This window comes from Panthera pardus, unplaced genomic scaffold, assembly GCF_024362965.1.
Source record: "Panthera pardus isolate Hobbes unplaced genomic scaffold, ASM2436296v1 HiC_scaffold_8, whole genome shotgun sequence".
In the NCBI taxonomy this organism is placed as follows: Eukaryota; Metazoa; Chordata; class Mammalia; order Carnivora; family Felidae; genus Panthera; species Panthera pardus.
The window spans coordinates 112,519,345-112,536,344 of NW_026527013.1; positions in this window are offsets into that span (position 1 = coordinate 112,519,345).

The following is a 17,000-nucleotide window of genomic DNA, read 5'->3' on the forward strand; positions in this document are numbered from 1 at the left end:
CCTCTCTCAAAAGTAAATAAACATTAAAAAAAATTAAAACAACAACAAAACACAAAAACCAACAATTAAAACACAAAAACAGAAGGCAATAAGCTCTCTGACATTGGTCTTAACAATGATATATATATGTACATGTATAAATTGAACCAGAGGCTAAAACAAATAAGCCATCAACAAAATAAAAAACGTACATATGGAATGAGAAAAAAATGTTTGCAAACCACATATCTGATAAGGAGGTAATATCCAAAATATACAAGGAACTCATAAAACAAAATTGCAAACCCCCAAATAACCCAATTTAAAAATGGGCAAAGGATCAGAATAGACTTTTTACAAAGAAGACATACAAATAGCCAGCAGGTACTCAACATTACTAATCATCAAGGAAATGCAAATCAAAGTCACAATGAGATACTATCTCACATATTTTAGGATGTTTATTATCAAAGAGACAAGTACCAACAAATGCTAGCAAAAATGTGGAGAAAAGGGAACCCTTGTACACTGTTGATGGAAATGTAAACTGGTATAGCCACTATGGAAACAGTAATAAGGTTCCTCAAGAAATTAAAATTAGAACTACCATATGATTCAGCAATCCCACTTCTGGGTCTATGGCTGAAGGAAATGAAATTATCTGAAAGAGATATCTGTACTCATATATTCATTGCAGCATTATTCACAACAGCCAAGGAAAGAAAACAACCTCAGTCTCTGCCAATAGATGAATAGATAAAGAAACTGTGATATCTATCTATCTATCTATCTATCTATCTATCTATCTATCTATCTATCTTCCTCTCTCCCTCCCTCCCTATCTATCCACATATATACAATGAAATGTCATTCAGTCTTGGGAAAGAAGAAAATCTTACCATTTACAACAGCATGGATGAACTAGAAGGGAATAAGTAAGATAAGCCAGACAAAGAAAGACTAATGTTTCATGGGAAAAAACAAAAAAAGAGTCAAACTCAGAAAGAGAGAGGAGAATGATGGTTGCCAGGAGCTGGATGGGCAGTGGGCTGGGTGGGGAAATAGAAAGAGGTTGGTAAAGGGCACAAACTTTCAGTTATAAGAAGAATAAGACTTGAAGATCCAATGCATAACATCATGACTATAGTTGATAACACTGTATTGTATAATTAAAATTTGCTAAGAGAGTAGAATTTAAGTGTTCTCACAGAACAAAGAAAAAAAAGGTAAATATGTGAGGAGATGGAATATGTGTTAATTTACTCAATAGTGGAAATCCTTTTACAATGTATACATATATCAAATCATCACATGTACACTTTAAATATATTACAATTTTATTTGTCAATTATACCTCAATAAATTGAAGAAAAAAAAGCAGAAATAGCAAGTCTTGAATGGAGCCTCACCAAAGGTTTTAATAAACTTGAGGGAAACCTGTCTAAAAAAGATGAGGCAGGTCGAGGAAGGTAAAAACAGAAGTCAGAAATATAAAATTTACTGATGTTTATTTACCATGATCTAACAAGGAGAGACACTGAATCTAGCATTACTACTCCTAGAGAAGTGTTCTCAGTTGGGAGGCAAGGATAGTTCGTTAGGCTATATCAGAACATGGATGAAACAGTTCTCTGAATTATCCAACACATTTGATCTGATTCAGCTTGGCAACTGCCGAGCAACTTTCTAATTAAAGCTTCTCAGCTCGGACATGGGTAAGAGAGTTCTTTGGAAAGCTGACATCAATAATCCAAAAACTAAAAATAGATACTCCCCATTTTAAACAAATAAGATGGCAATGGTACAGATTTTTTCATAGGTGAATGTTAATATTCAATCTGATCCATTCTTTTATTTTTACAAATAAATATGCTGGAAACTTGGTTGATACATCAGTCTCTTTTGGGCTTAGTCATATGGCTGTTCCTCAAATATCTCCAGTCCTCCACCTTCTGGGCAGAGAGCAAAACTGCATATCTTGGCTCCTTGTGGTTGATGAAACCATATGACAATGATGCATTTGTGAGTGGAAGCAGTGTGTCACTTCTGGCTAGAGCATTTAATTGCCAGCGTGAGACTTTCCAGAGCTTATTTCCCTAGTGTTGATGGCTTGGCAACATTTGAGATATGGGCTGTCATCTTGGGTCCTGGGAGGACAACAGTGTACTCAGATTCCCCAGAGGGTAGTATCAAGAACCAAAGAAAAAAATGGACCAAGTAGCCCATTCCATTGATGATTCCAACAATAATAATTCTGATGTGTTTTTCAACATGAAATACATATTGGCTTAAATTCTTAAGTAGAATATACTGGATATACTTTTAATATTTTCATAACAACCCAGTATCAGTCATTATTATGGATCATGAACTACCATAGGATCTATTGAGTTGTGAAAGCTATGGAAGTGCATACAGAGATGTGCTTTTGGGCCTGAAAATGAAGCAAAATTAATCAGGCATTTTTCACACATTATTTCATTTAATCCCTGGACCATTCTACAAATTAGACTATATTATTTCATCCGACACTTGATAAAATGGACACTAAGATTTTAAACAGGTAGATAAAGATTCTGTACATAGGGCAGATTCTTTACACAGTGTGTAAAAACCACACTTTCCATTTGACATTAAATAATGTTTTAAATTTACTTTTTAAAAATTTCTTCCTATGTTGAAGCCCTATTTCTTGCTAATAATTTGTGTATAGTAATACTCCAAGCCTTCCTTTTTAATTTGCTGGTTCTAACAAGTAGTGAACTGAGGAAAGCAAATAAACAATTTGTTAGATGGATTAGGAGGAAATATGCTCTGGCCAAGGACCTAGTGTACCTGCTCTGTGAGCACAGGAATTTTAACACATGAACTCTGAAGCCGCTTTTTGAAGCATAAGGCTTGTACTTACAAACTCTGTGGTTTTCAGACAAGTTCTGAAGAGTGGAATTTACCAGATAAGCAACTGTCAGATAACTAAAGTATGTCCATCCACATTTATATCTCTCTGGATCTGCCTGGAATTTTTATGAACTTGTTGTTGTTGTTTATGATAATGGGCTATTTAAATATGACAGAATGGTTTTAAAAGGTGATACTTTTAATATGTATTTTTTTAATGTTTTATTTATTTTTGAAAGAGAGAGAGTGTGAGTGGGGGAGGGGCAGACAGAGAGGGGGACAGAGGATCCAAAGCAGTCTCTGCACTGACAGCAATGAGCCTGATGTGGGGCCTGAACTCATGAACCATGAGATTAAGACCTGAACCTAAGTTGGATGCTTAACCGACTAAGCCATCCAGGCACCCCAAAAAGGTGATACTTTTAAAGATATGTTGTGTAAATGTACTGAGTTTAAAGGGGTCACTTAATGATTGAATACAACTGCCTCTAGGTTATTTGAATTTTTCCATATTATGTTCCATTAAATTAAAATTGTTTTCTAACTCCTATTTTATTTTGTAATTTTTATAAAACCTCTACTAAGCAGGCTAAAATACAATGTTATTGCCTTTATGTAGATACAAAATATAGAAGCCTAATGAGTTAAAGACAAAATAATCAAATAAAGGACAATCATTCAACCAGGCACTACCATACAACAGTCTGATCCTTTTGCCAATAGTACCGAAGTACAAAATAGCTGGTCATTGTCATAAATTATTGCTTTTACCAGCAGGAAGCAACTATGCTGTTTGTGATTTCCTTTTAGATCTTTTTCTTCCCCTTAGTTCTAAATAATAATGAATAACTATCAAAATTTCAAATGCTGCACTAAAGTAAGCAGTACAAAGTAGATTATTTTCATCAATTTTAATTGTGTTCAAGCATTAAACCAGGCTTTGAAATCCCAAAAATAAGTTAAGAGATAGTTCCTTTCATCTAGACAAAAGGAAATAAAGGCAGGGCAGTTTGATGGTTATAATTTATGATCATGGAGTCAGACACATCAGACATGGGATTCTGACTCAGGTACTTGACAGCAGAGTGATGTTAGATAAGAACTCATGAGTCTCAAATGAGTCTCAAATTCCCCATGTGTGCTACTGCCTATATCACCTGAGATATGGTAGGAGAGGGGCAATATGTCTGCATGAATAAATCTGTGGAGACTAGAATCCAGTTGCAATGGTTCTCACCCTGGTTCTTCTACTCATTAGCCCTTGAAAAATTATCTTATCCTAAGATCCTTCATTTGCAAAGTAGGGATAATAATAGCATGCATTCCATAGGTTATGATGAAAACTAAAAGAGAAAATGAATGTAAAACACTTAGCACAGTGTTTTCTTTATTAGTTTGCTAGGGTTGCCATAATAAAATTCTGTGAACTGGGTGGCTTAAGCAACATAAGTTTATTTTCTCACAATTCTGGAGGTGAAAAGTCCAAAATCAAGGTGTTGGCAGAGTCGGTTCCTTCTGCGGCTTCTCTCCTTGGCTTGTAGACAGCCATTTCCTGTGTCTTCAAGTACTCTTCTCTCTTGTGTCTGTGTCTCAATCTCCTCTTCCTATTAGGACAGCAGTCATACTGAATTAGGGCTCACCCCAATGACTTCACTTAACTTCCATCACCTCTTTAAAGACTTTTTAAATACAGTGATGTGATGAGATACTAGGGGTTAAGATTTCAACATAACTTTGTTGAAGTGGTGGGAGGTTAAGAGACACAATTCAACCCATAACACTGGCCTAAAAGAAACACTCAATAAATGTTAGCTATCATTGTTGCCACTGTTGCTATTGTTATTATTGTTATTATTACTAAAATAGTTAAATAATAATCTCAAGAGGAAGTAAGGCACCAATACTGATTTAACTGTAGGCTGTTTTCTTATATTTTATTTCACAAACAGGGGCATTTTAATCATAATGATGTTTATAGTGTTATCTACTAGATCATGTAGCAGATACTTGGAAAATTCCAGGTACAAGCTTCTGGTAGTTTCTACATTGGTTAAAATACTGTACAATCAATGTCAAAGTTTCAGTCCATATTTAGGCCAATGGCTTCATTTTGTTCTGTGGTTGCAGAATGTACCCCAACCCTGGTTAGTCACATTACAAATAAAAGTGATTATTTCACAATGGGTACAGGGCAAGAGGGTGTGCATGAATCAGCAAAAATCTATTAGCGTGACCAGAAAAACAACCCAGGGTACGTGCCCTCCTCTAAATGAATAGATGATTTATCAGAACTTTTTTTTACATTGAAATGCAAAAATGCTTAAGAAATGACAATTGTCTCCCAAAGGAGCAATGAGCAGAAAAAGAGATTTTACTTTGACTTTCCCTTTTTAAAGCACTTAACCTAGTAAAATGAAATTATTGGCATCTATAGGAACATTTAATGGCCAGCCACTTGCTTTACTCCTCACTCTTCTTATAATTTCCTTGGAAGATATTGAAACAATGTACACTGGGGCACTTGAGGGGGGGTGGGGTGGGAAAGGCTCAATTATATTTTCAGATATGGATACACACTTTATTTTTTACCAATAAAAGTGTCAAGAATCCAGCTCCATTTTATTTTCAGATATGGATACACACACTTTATTTTCTACCAATAAAAGTGTCAAGAATCCAGCTCCATTTTGAAAATGATTTGTTCTATAATAGATATAGATGATAGACTTATGTGTATTCAATAGCTTCCCTTCAAGATTCTCAAGTTATGATATGTGTAATCACTGACATTTACATGGAACTTTAGATGACAAAAAAAAGAAACTTTTAAAGGAATGATTCTCTTCCTTTCCATCAAAAATAAACTAAATATTCAAATTCATCTCTTCTGTCCCCATATACTTTTTCATGAAGCCATATTAAATCAAAATAGAAGTACCACTTGTAAAATATGCCCTACTGAAAGGTTCCTAACTTGGTTCTGTCACTAGCAGAAAGTAACTGAGGGAAATTTGTACAGGCTACAGCTTTATTGAAAGTATTATTTTATATTTTTATGCTTCTTACATTCAACATTTAGAAATCTCCAGCTATTTGGATCACTGTACAGAATTTCTTGAGGTATGCTTGCTCTTCTCTAGCCAAAACAAAGACAAAAACAAAACAAGTCACTAAAGTGGGGTCCTGGGCAAATACCCTAAGGACCTCTTAAACTCAAAATCTGTTTGGGCCACAGAAAAACTATCACCAGACCTCACCCCCATAGTGAACAGTAACCCTAGAGTTGGCTTCAAACATACACAGATCTGCAATACATCCAAACTCAAACAATCCTGAAATTTTCCCAGGTGGACAAGTATATCAGAGATTAGGAAATAATTAAGATATACCCCACTTCATATTAAGTGAGGGATGCCTAGCAAAAGAGTGGAATTCTAGGGGCACCTGGATGGCTCAATCAGTTGAGTGTCTGACTTCAGTTCAGGTCATGATCTCACAGTTTGTGAGTTCAAGTCCCACATCAGGCCCGCTGCTGTCAGCACAGGGCCTGCTGTGGATTCCCTGTCCTGCTCTCTTTCTGCCCCTCCCCTGCTCATGCTCTCTCTCAAAAATAAACATTAAAAAAAAAGAGAGAGAGAGAGTGGAATTCTAAGCAAATTGCATTTGCTTTACGTTGTTAAACCAACTTTTAAAGATGTCTAATGAGTTACAAGCTTACATACCAATGAAATGTATTTTTTATTTATTTTTAAAAATGTTTATTTATTTATTTTGAGAGAAAGACAGAGAGAGAGCAAGGGAGGGGCAGAGAGAGAGAGACAGAGAATCCCCAGCAGGCTCCACAGTTGTCAGCGCAGAGCCCAATGTGCAGCTTGAATCCACAAACTGTGAAGTCATGATCTGAGTCGAAGGCAGAGGCGTGACTGACTAAGCCACCCAGGCACCCCAGAAAATGTATTTTTTAAAGGCCACGAATAACTGTGCAAACTCTACAGATAACCACAGTCCCTTCCCAGTGACATATCTCCATACTTAGCATAAATATAGGTTTTAGGTTTTAGTATCGACCATAACAGCTGTTCATTTTTAATTCTTATCATCTGCTAAATTCTTTAAGAAAACAATCTCTTTCTTATAATGATGCAAGCAGGTAAGGAAATGGAGGCTCAATGCGATGAGATAACTCGCCTAAAGCACTACATTTAGTAATAGGCAGGGCAAGGATTCAAACTCCAGCCTGTGCTGTTTCTGCTGTGCCCAAATGACAATGCTACTTTCACATTCAAATTTTTCAGGAGAAAACCTGAATAAAGACCCAGAGGTTTGAAAAGTCAATGTTGTGACTGGGGTCTGTTTTAGCACAAAGGCTGAACTGTGCATACATTCATAACTTTAAATACAGCTGTAATTATAAGATACATATCTCTGAAAGATAATTTGTTTTTGTAGTGAATCTAGTATTTCACTGGTTCCATTTGATTTTCTATTCCTTCTTAGTTTATTAATACCAGTTTATGATGTGAAAAGATGCTCTCTTTATAAGAAATTAAAGAAAATTGGAAGATGTACTCCATAAATTTATGCCTTACTTCTCAGAATAAAAAATTTCTTTCAGAGCAGTTTCTTTCATTTTTTTTCTTCACTCCCACATTTATTCAACTTTTCCTATTTTGACAGTTCATGGATTATGTACTCTCAGATATCAGGTAGCTAGAAGAAAACGAACCTGATGCCATTTCATACCCAGCTACTGTGTGACTTGGCTTGGATCTATTTTGAATACATACAACTCTATTCCAGGTGGGGGAAAGCAATAATTGTTTACAAACTAAAGGCAAACTAGAATTTAAATATTGAAAAAAATGGAAGCACTATCTAAGGAAATTCTTAAAACTTTAGGTAGATCTAATTTTAAAAACATATAGTGTGCTTTCTATAGCATTTAGAAATAAGACTAACATAAAAATAACTAAGTCAAAATGGGGATTATGCTAGAACACAGTGGATATAGTATTTAAGTTTGAATAAATTAATCCAAGAATATTTGTTGAAAAAAATAAAGCAGAACTTATTATTTAGTAACAGGCACTGCTGAAAAGTAAAAAGTGTACATATATATATTGCAATGTTACCAAGAAAATCCACTTTGAAATTAACCCAGCTACTAAATATTTTGATAATTTATTTACCTGATATTTTAAAATTCCCAAGTAAACTTTTATTCTTTTTTTCAGATATAAAGAAGAGGTACTGAAATTTATAGTTACAATAATAAAGCAAAAATTCAAGAAATGAGACATATAGACCAACAAAATAGACAACTCAGACTTCCAGCCTCCAAAGCTGTGACAAAATTAACTTCTGTTGTTTAAACCACTCAGTCTAAGGTAGTTCGTTATGGCAGCCCAAGCCAACTAATACAGTTGCCAAAACCAAAGAGCAGTCTCTTCAACAAAGAGTGATGGGAAAGTTGGATAACCACATGCAAACGAATGAGATTGTACATTTATATTACACCATATACAAAACTAACACAAAATGGATCAAAGACCAAAACATATATCCTTAAACTATAAAAATTCTTATAAGAAAATGTAAGGGAAAGCTTTATGACATTGGATTTGTTAAGGATGCCCTGAATATGACAGCAAAAGCATAGGCAACAAAAGCAAAACTATATACGTTATACTATATCAAATTTAAAAACTTCTGTTCATCAAAAGACACAAATCAATATAGTGGAAAAGTAACCTACAAAATTAGAGAAACTATTTGGAAATCATATATCTGATAAGGGATTATTATCTATAACATATAAAGAACTGCTACAACCCAACAACAACAATATAACATGACTAAAAAATGGGCAAAGGGCTTAAACAGACATTTCTCCAAAGATAATATATTAATAGCTAACAAACACATGGAAACAGGATACATTAATAGCTGACAAACACTAATCATTAGTTAAATGCAAATCCAAACCATAATGTGACTTCAACCTCATACCCATTTAAAAAGAAAAACAGAAAATAACAAGTATGGGCATTGTTGTGCAGAAATTGGAACCCTTATGAATTGTTTGTGGAATATAAAATGGTATAGCTGCTATGGAAAACAGTATGCCAGTACCTCAAAAGTTAGAATTACCATATGATCCAGCAAATCCACTTCTCAGTGTATATCCAAAATAATTGAAAGCAGAATCTCACAGAGATATTTGCAAGTCCATGTACATAGCATCACTGTTCATAATAGCCAATAGGTGAAAGTAACCCAAGTGTCCACTGAATGAATGGAAAAATAAAATGTGTTATGCAATGGAATCTTATTCGTCCTTAAAAAGGAAGGAAATTCTGATGCATGTTATAATAGGGATGAACCTTGAGGACTTTATGCCAAGTAAAATAAACCGGTCACAAAAGAGAAATACTGGGTCGGTCCATTTAAATGAGACATCTAGAATAGTTAAATTCATAGAGATAGAAAGCCGAACAGTCATTACCAGGGGCTGAGAAGGAGGGAAATGGTGAGTTGTTACTTAATTCAGTTTTGCAAGATAAGAAAGTTCTGGAGGTTGACTACATAACAATGTAAAGATACTTAATATTACTGAGCTGTGCACTTAGAAACGGTTAGGATGGTAAATCTTATGTTGTGTATTTTTTACAATAATTTTTTAAAAAGAAAGAAATTCACAAGATCTTTTCTAAGAATAAAGTTAACATCTGCCTCAATAGTGTTCTAGAAAAAGCACATGTAAGAGAGGAAAATCTATAAAAGAAGCCACTCCATAGTGAAACGGTCAGTGGTTTATACTCCAAAGATGGATGAATCAATCCCATTTTATATAACAAGTTTATTATGCTGGGAAATGCTCCTTTGCCTTGGTCGGAGGTGAGGAGAGAGAGAGAGAGAGATAATTTAAACAAAAAACAAAAGTTCTTTCAGCACTTAGAGTCAGCAAGTGTTGGCCTCTTTCCCTCTCTCTTTTTTTCCCCTAAGATATTTAACAAAAGTGTGATGTCACACAGATCTTACTGAGCTGAGTAATTGTTGGATCCCATGGTGACCTTAGCATTTGAATTCCTACTCCTACTCAATGGGTGGCTTTTTAAGAACAAAGCCTTTTTAACATATTTGCTACACAGCACAGCAAGATTTCAGGGAAAGAGTATGTGGCAATTGAAGAGGATGTCTACGCAGGAAAACTAATATGGTAACTTACAGAAGAAACTGACACATAGGCTGCATTGCTATAATATAATTCATGTATAACTAACTTCCAAAGAACAATGAATGATATACGATTTGCAATTGATGGGCTTTTTGTTTCATGAAACACCAAACAAGTGTGTCACCATTTTGCTTGCAAAAAGAGACATGTGATCATTTTTCCTTAGTCTGAAAGATAGTGCTGCTGGTAGGTCAAGGGAAAGGATTGAAAACAAAGATACACCCAAGGAAATGTAACCTTGAAAATGCAATCTTTCTTTTTCCTTTTCAATTGTTTCTTATGAGAAAAGTATTATCACAATCACTTAGAGAGTTCAAAAGCCTCTACTGGATTTTTTTAAAGCTTACCATGTGCTGTGTCAAAGTAGCACCCTAATAACCTGGCTGCTCACAGTGTATTCTGGAATCTGGCTCTCAGAGAATTTCAGATACCTAGGGAAGCAACAGGAATGTACATAATCATAAAATTAAAGCGTTGCAAACTAGTCAGCATGCCTATCTAACAAATGTCCACTTCTTTTTGGAGACCTGTAATATTTAGATGTAGAAGTACAGACAGTAGTCCCCATGCTTATGTGTCACTTCCAAGGAATCACTTTCAATAAAAGAAATCTCAAACCACCTTTTGCCAAATGCAAAGGCATTTATTAGCAAGCCAGCGTGACCTTTCTGAAGGTGCAGAGTTCCTATCCCTGACCTAAAAAATATGCCTTTTGCATACAATGCCCACTTCAAAGAGGACTCAGCGTTGGCTCCTGTAGTCTCATCCTCATCACTGGGGTGAAGAGACTGCAGGTCCACCAGAGTGCAAACCTGGAGTTCTGCTGCACTGACACACACTGCTAGGCTGAGGGGGGTGGGGGGGGGGTCTTCTCCAATATATTAGTTCAAGCCAAGGTGCTGTTGGGTCCTTTATCACCATTCCAACCAACCTCATAACTTAAATACCATTGACTTCAACATTTTATTAATTAACCCCAAGTCACTTATGTAGAATAAGGAACTCTCTACTAATTAACTCTCCCTAAGGTATCGACTACAGGTAACTTGTACTTATCCTGTAGTACAGTATTTAGGGTAAATTTTCTCACAGACAGTATAGCCAGAGGAGGTAGTGCTGGAGCTGGGGTTTGAATTAAAACTTAATTGAAGACTTTCTAAATGCTAAACCCTCAAGCTTTAAGATAAATAAGAAAAGGAGAGGAAAGGAAGGGAAGGGAAGGGAAATAGGGAAAGAAATGCATGGTTCTTGCCCTCCATAGTTTCACTATCTATTCATGAATGAGAACCAGGATGATTGTTTTATTTAGGTAAGTGGGTAGAGTGGGTGCAAATGGGAAACTAAGTTAAGAATAACAAACTTCTATGGAAGCCTTATGTGACTTCTTTGAAAGTAATCAACATATATTGGGTGATTAAATAAGAATAACTGAAAATTTCAGGGAAACTTTTTCTTTCCTTCTTCTTCTTTCTCTTCCTCCCACCCTCCCTTTCTCCTCCCTTCCTTATACTTTTAATTAGAAAAGTAGCCATAGCCATAAACACAGATGTTCAAGTAAAAGCTAACCAGAAAGCAATAGAATCTCAGCCTGATATGAAGGAATCTGATCTGTGACTCTATGTGGACAGAAATTATTTCTTACAGACTCTTTTCTATACAGTGGCCAGATCTAGTGCTCTTTTATCAAATCCTAAAATGGTCTCCAAATTTGGTACTCAAACAGTGACAAGCCAGAACAACAATGGGAAACAAGTCATATCTGATATCGAGGGAGACCTGATCACCTCCCAGCCAAAATATTGACAATGCTTAAAAAATATAAGAAAAAATTAGAAATAAGATGTTACCACAGCTAACACTCTGTTTATGAAATATAGGAATAGATTTTTTTTGTTAAGTCAGGAGATGAAACTATCTACTTTAAACCCTAAGTGACAAGCAGATGGAAGTATAATTCTCCTTTTAACCCACAAATAGCTGACTCATCACCAGAAGGGTATGGTAACATCAGTTTGTAATAGAGCCACCCACTAACACAGAAATTAGTAAGTAATAATGACTTGTAAAGGAAGCGAAATTATAGATACAAAAGATTAGGCCTAACCTTTCATTTCTAGCAGCATCAGATACTCTGAACTACTTATTCTCTAGAAAAAATCAACTAAAATGGTGAATAAATATATATGTACAGTTTTGATTTTAAATGATTTGCTGGTTTAAAAACTAAGAAACCAACAAAAGGATTTGTGGAGTCCCTCATAGCTGCATAGGAAAGTTGGGAGACAAGCCAGTGCCAAAGGTAGCTTTTCCTTCTGAGTGCTTCTACCCAACCCTAGACACCTGAGTTCTCTCTAAAGCCTGAATAGCATACAGGGACAGGGATAATGTTTAGCACTTGCTCAAAGTGAGAAATCTAGTAAGATTTCTTAGTAGTAGTATAAATGTGAAGAAGAAATAAAACCTTCTACCCATAAGGAGATAACAAGGATACTCATCTGCCTCAAGCCAGGACACAGATGAGGACATAGTGAAGGTGGGAGGGAACGGAGAATCTCTCCAGAGAATTCATAACGACACAGTCACCCTCATGGATTTACAGTTGAATTTTTAACACCTCTGTTGTGTGAAAAATCTTAGAGAATAAAATTTAAACAACTTAATTAAATGCAAAGGTGACTGAAAGAAGCAAATGAAAATCTATGGAGAGAGTTGGTAAAAGGAAGGAAAGTTCAAAGAAATTATCCAGAATTTAGTAAAGAGAAAGAAAACTATGGTAAACAAAAATGAGAAGTTAAGATGGTACATATCTAAGAGCTCCAAAGGAAATCATAGAACGAATTAGGACAAGACAATTTTAAAGGAGGTAAAGATGAAGCGTTTTCCAGAAATGTTAAAACACACTGATTATGAAAATGAGAAACAGCAATTATGAATTCAAAATCTAGATGCAATTCCAAAAATTATTAAATTTAATCAATAAAAATTAAAAACTTTTGCATAAACAAAAAAATGAAAGTGAAAAAGCACTAAGTAGCAATAAAGAAGGTAGGGAGAAAGAGAGAAGCTGAGGCAAATAGATAGTCATAATAAAATGATACAACCAATCAAAAGATTATCGGTAATCATTATAGACATAGACGAATTCTTTATTAAAAACAATGTTCCTAGGGTACCTGGGTGGTTCAGTTGGTTAAGCATCTGACTTTGGCTGAGGTCATGATCTCACAGCTTGTGAGTTTAAGCCCCACGTCAGGCTCTGTGCTGACAGCTCAGAGCCTGGAGCCTGCTTCAGATTCTGTCTCCATCTCTCTCTCTCTACTGCTCCCCTGCTCACACAGTCTCATTCTATCTCTCTCCCTCTCTCTCTCAAAATATAAATAAACATTAAAAACAAATTTAAAAACAATGTTCATTGCACTAAATTTAAAAAAAAAATTTAAAGTCCTGTTAAATTTTATGTGACCAATATATCATAAAGAAGCAAAATAGTGAAGGCCAAAGGAATAGAAAAGATATACCAGGCAAATACTAAGCAAAATAAAGCTGGAGTAACTATATTAAAATCAGATAAAATAATTACAAATGCAAAAAAAACTATCAAAGATAAAGACGGTCACTATAAAATTGAACACTGAATTCAAAAAGTATAACAATTTTTAACTTATATGCACCTTATGCACCTAGTGACATAACTTTAAAGAAAAATTAACAGAAGTATAAGAATAAAATGAAAATTATCTATTTCTATGAGATATGTTAATATATCTCTCTCAGTAAACAATATATCCAGCAGGAAAGATATATAGAGACCTGAGAACAAAAGTAACATATACTTGATCTAATCATATGCGTGCGCGCGCACACACACACACACACACACATATACGCATACATATATATATATACACACATATACATTTTTTTTTAATTTGAGAGGAAGAAAGAGGGAGAGAGCACAAGCTGGAAAGAGAGGCAAGGGAGGGAGGGGGAGAGAGAGAGAGAGAAAGAGAGAGGGAGAGAGAATCTTAAGCAGGTCTCATGCTCAGGGTGGAGCCTGACACAGGGCTGGATCCCATGACCCTGGAATCATGACCTGAGCCAAAATCAAGAGTTGGATGCTCAACTGTCTGAGCCACCCAACAGCCTCAATCTAATCATATTGAAAGTTCCACCGAATAACTGGAGGATGCATATCTTCTTCAAACACATAGAAGAAAGAGTCAGGGAGAAGGGTACCTGGGTGGCTTAGTTAGTTAAGGGTCCAACTCTTGATTTTAGCTCAGGTCATGATCTCACAGGATTGAGCCTGATGCGCATCAGGCTCTGCCCTGACAGTGCGGAGCCTGTTTGGGATTCTCTCTCTCCCTCTCTCTCTGCCCCTCCTCTGCTCATTCCAAATAAATCAAATAAATAAATAAATAAATAAATAAATAAATAAATAAATAGTTGGACGCTCAACCAAATGAGCCACTCCAGCAACTCCTAAAATACTACATACCTAAAATAAGACATGTTGAAGACTTCTGCTTTTGGGAAAATGGAATAGATGTACTTTTCCCTAATCCTCCCACCAACCACAATTAAAACGGGATATTATATATGAAATAAACCTAAGAATCTGAAGGCAGTCTGGCCATCGACCCCAGAACACAAGAAACAATACTATGAGTTCCCTAGGGGTTTTTTTTGCCACATATATCCCAGGCTAAACATTGCATAACTGACAACTAGGAAACGCCAATGGGTACAGACCAAAAAGGTCCAACCTTCTCTCTCAAATTAAAAGACCAGGAAAAAGATACACCTAGACACCTACCAAGCACCTAAACTCTTCCACCCATCCCATACTGAACTGGTGTCAGAGAAGACCAACCTGGGAGCCAGAATGTTCATCTTCCCTCCAGGTAATCACTGAACTTAATGGAAATGAAAAGACATCATATCTAGATTTGTATGTAGGACACAACTAATACAGGGCTGAGAGGGAAATTTATAGAATTAAATTCTATATTAGAATGAAGAAAAGTCTTAAATCAACCATCTAAACTCCCACTTTAAGAATCTAGGAAAAGAAGAGTAAAATAAACACAAAACAAATAAAATTAATAAAGAAAATAACATATAATAACAGAAATTAGTGAAATTAAAAACAGAAAAACATAAAGGAAATCAACAAAACCAAAATGCAGTTCTTGAAAAGATTAATAAAACTGACAAGCTTCCAGCAAGACTGACCAAAGAGAGAGAGAGAGAACATGCAAATCAGTACTATCAGGAATATAACAGAGTATACCACTATAGACTCTATAGACATCAGAAGGGAAATAAGGGAATATGATGAAAAATTCTACACCCATAACTTTGATAACATAGATGAAACAAAGTCTTTGAAAAGTACACAGTACCATTATTCACCCACTATAAAAATGGATCATTTAAAAAGACCTACAACTATTAAGAAAATTGAATTTATAATCTCCCAAAAAAGAAATCTTAGTTAGTTTCATGGAAGAACCTACCAAATGCTTAAGAGAATTAACACAAATTCAACACAATATTTTCCAGAAAATAAGAGGAGGAACTAATTCCATAAAGCCAATATTATCTTGATATCAAAACCAAAGTAGTACAAAAAAATGCAGATCAATATCCACTATGAATATAAATGTGAAAGTTATTTATTTTAATGTTCATTTCTTTTTGAGAGAGAGAGAGAGAGAGAGAGAGAGAGAGAGAGAAACAGTGGAGGGGTAAGGGGTGGGGGCGGGACAGAGGATCTGAAGCAGGTTCTGCCCTGACAGCAGAGAGCCCCATGCAGGGCTCAAACTCAAAAACCATGAGATCATGACCTGAGATGACACTTATCCGAATGAGCCACCCAAGTGCCCCTAAATGTGAAAATTCTTAACAAAACATTAGCAAATAAAATTCACCAAGATATAAAAAGAATTATATACCATAACCAAGTGAGATTTATTTTTGAGACACAGACTGGTTCAATACTCAAAAATCAATAAATGTAATTTACCATATCAACAGGCTAGAGAAGAAAAATCATATGATCATGTAAATTGATGCACAAAAAGCATTTGACAAAATTTAGTTTCTATTCATGATAAAAACTCTCAATCGCACATTGAAGTTCTCACAGTCATAGAAGTTTTTTGTAATTTCAGTCTTACACAATTCTAGATTAAAATCTACTCCTTAAATTGTTTTATGACACTAACACAACATTGACTGCAAACCACACAAGCAAATGAAATTTATAGGCAAATTTCAAACATAACCATAAAGGTAGTTTAACCAAATTATCCACAAATCACATCTAGCAATGTACAGGAAAAATTAAAATATTATGTCTAAATTGGATTTATCATTTGTACCTTAAGAGATTAAAAGAAAAACATATGATCTTTTTGATAAATGTGGGAAAACTTGGTAACTTGATAGGCAGCCTCTAAAATGCCTCCCAGGGATTCCCCCATCTTGGTATTCACATTTTATGTAAAATCTTCCCCTTGAGTGTGGGCTAATCTTAACGACCCCTTCTAACTAACAGAATATGGTGTAAGTGATATAACTCCAGACATTAGATTACAAAAAACAAAAAAAAACAAAAAACAAAAAAACAAAAAAACAAAAAAAACAAAAAAACCCTGTGACTTCTGGTTTAGGAACACTTTTAGGATTTCTCCCTTTCTCACTCCAAGACAAGTCAATTTCCATGTTGTGATCTCCCTAATGGAGAGACTTAATGATTACACCCCATGAATCTTAGTTGTGTTAAGGATCAGATACCTTAATGTTGTATATCTCCAAGACAATTCTTCCTGTTACACTCCCTCATAATACAATGAACCTCCCTTTCTTAACACTTACCATG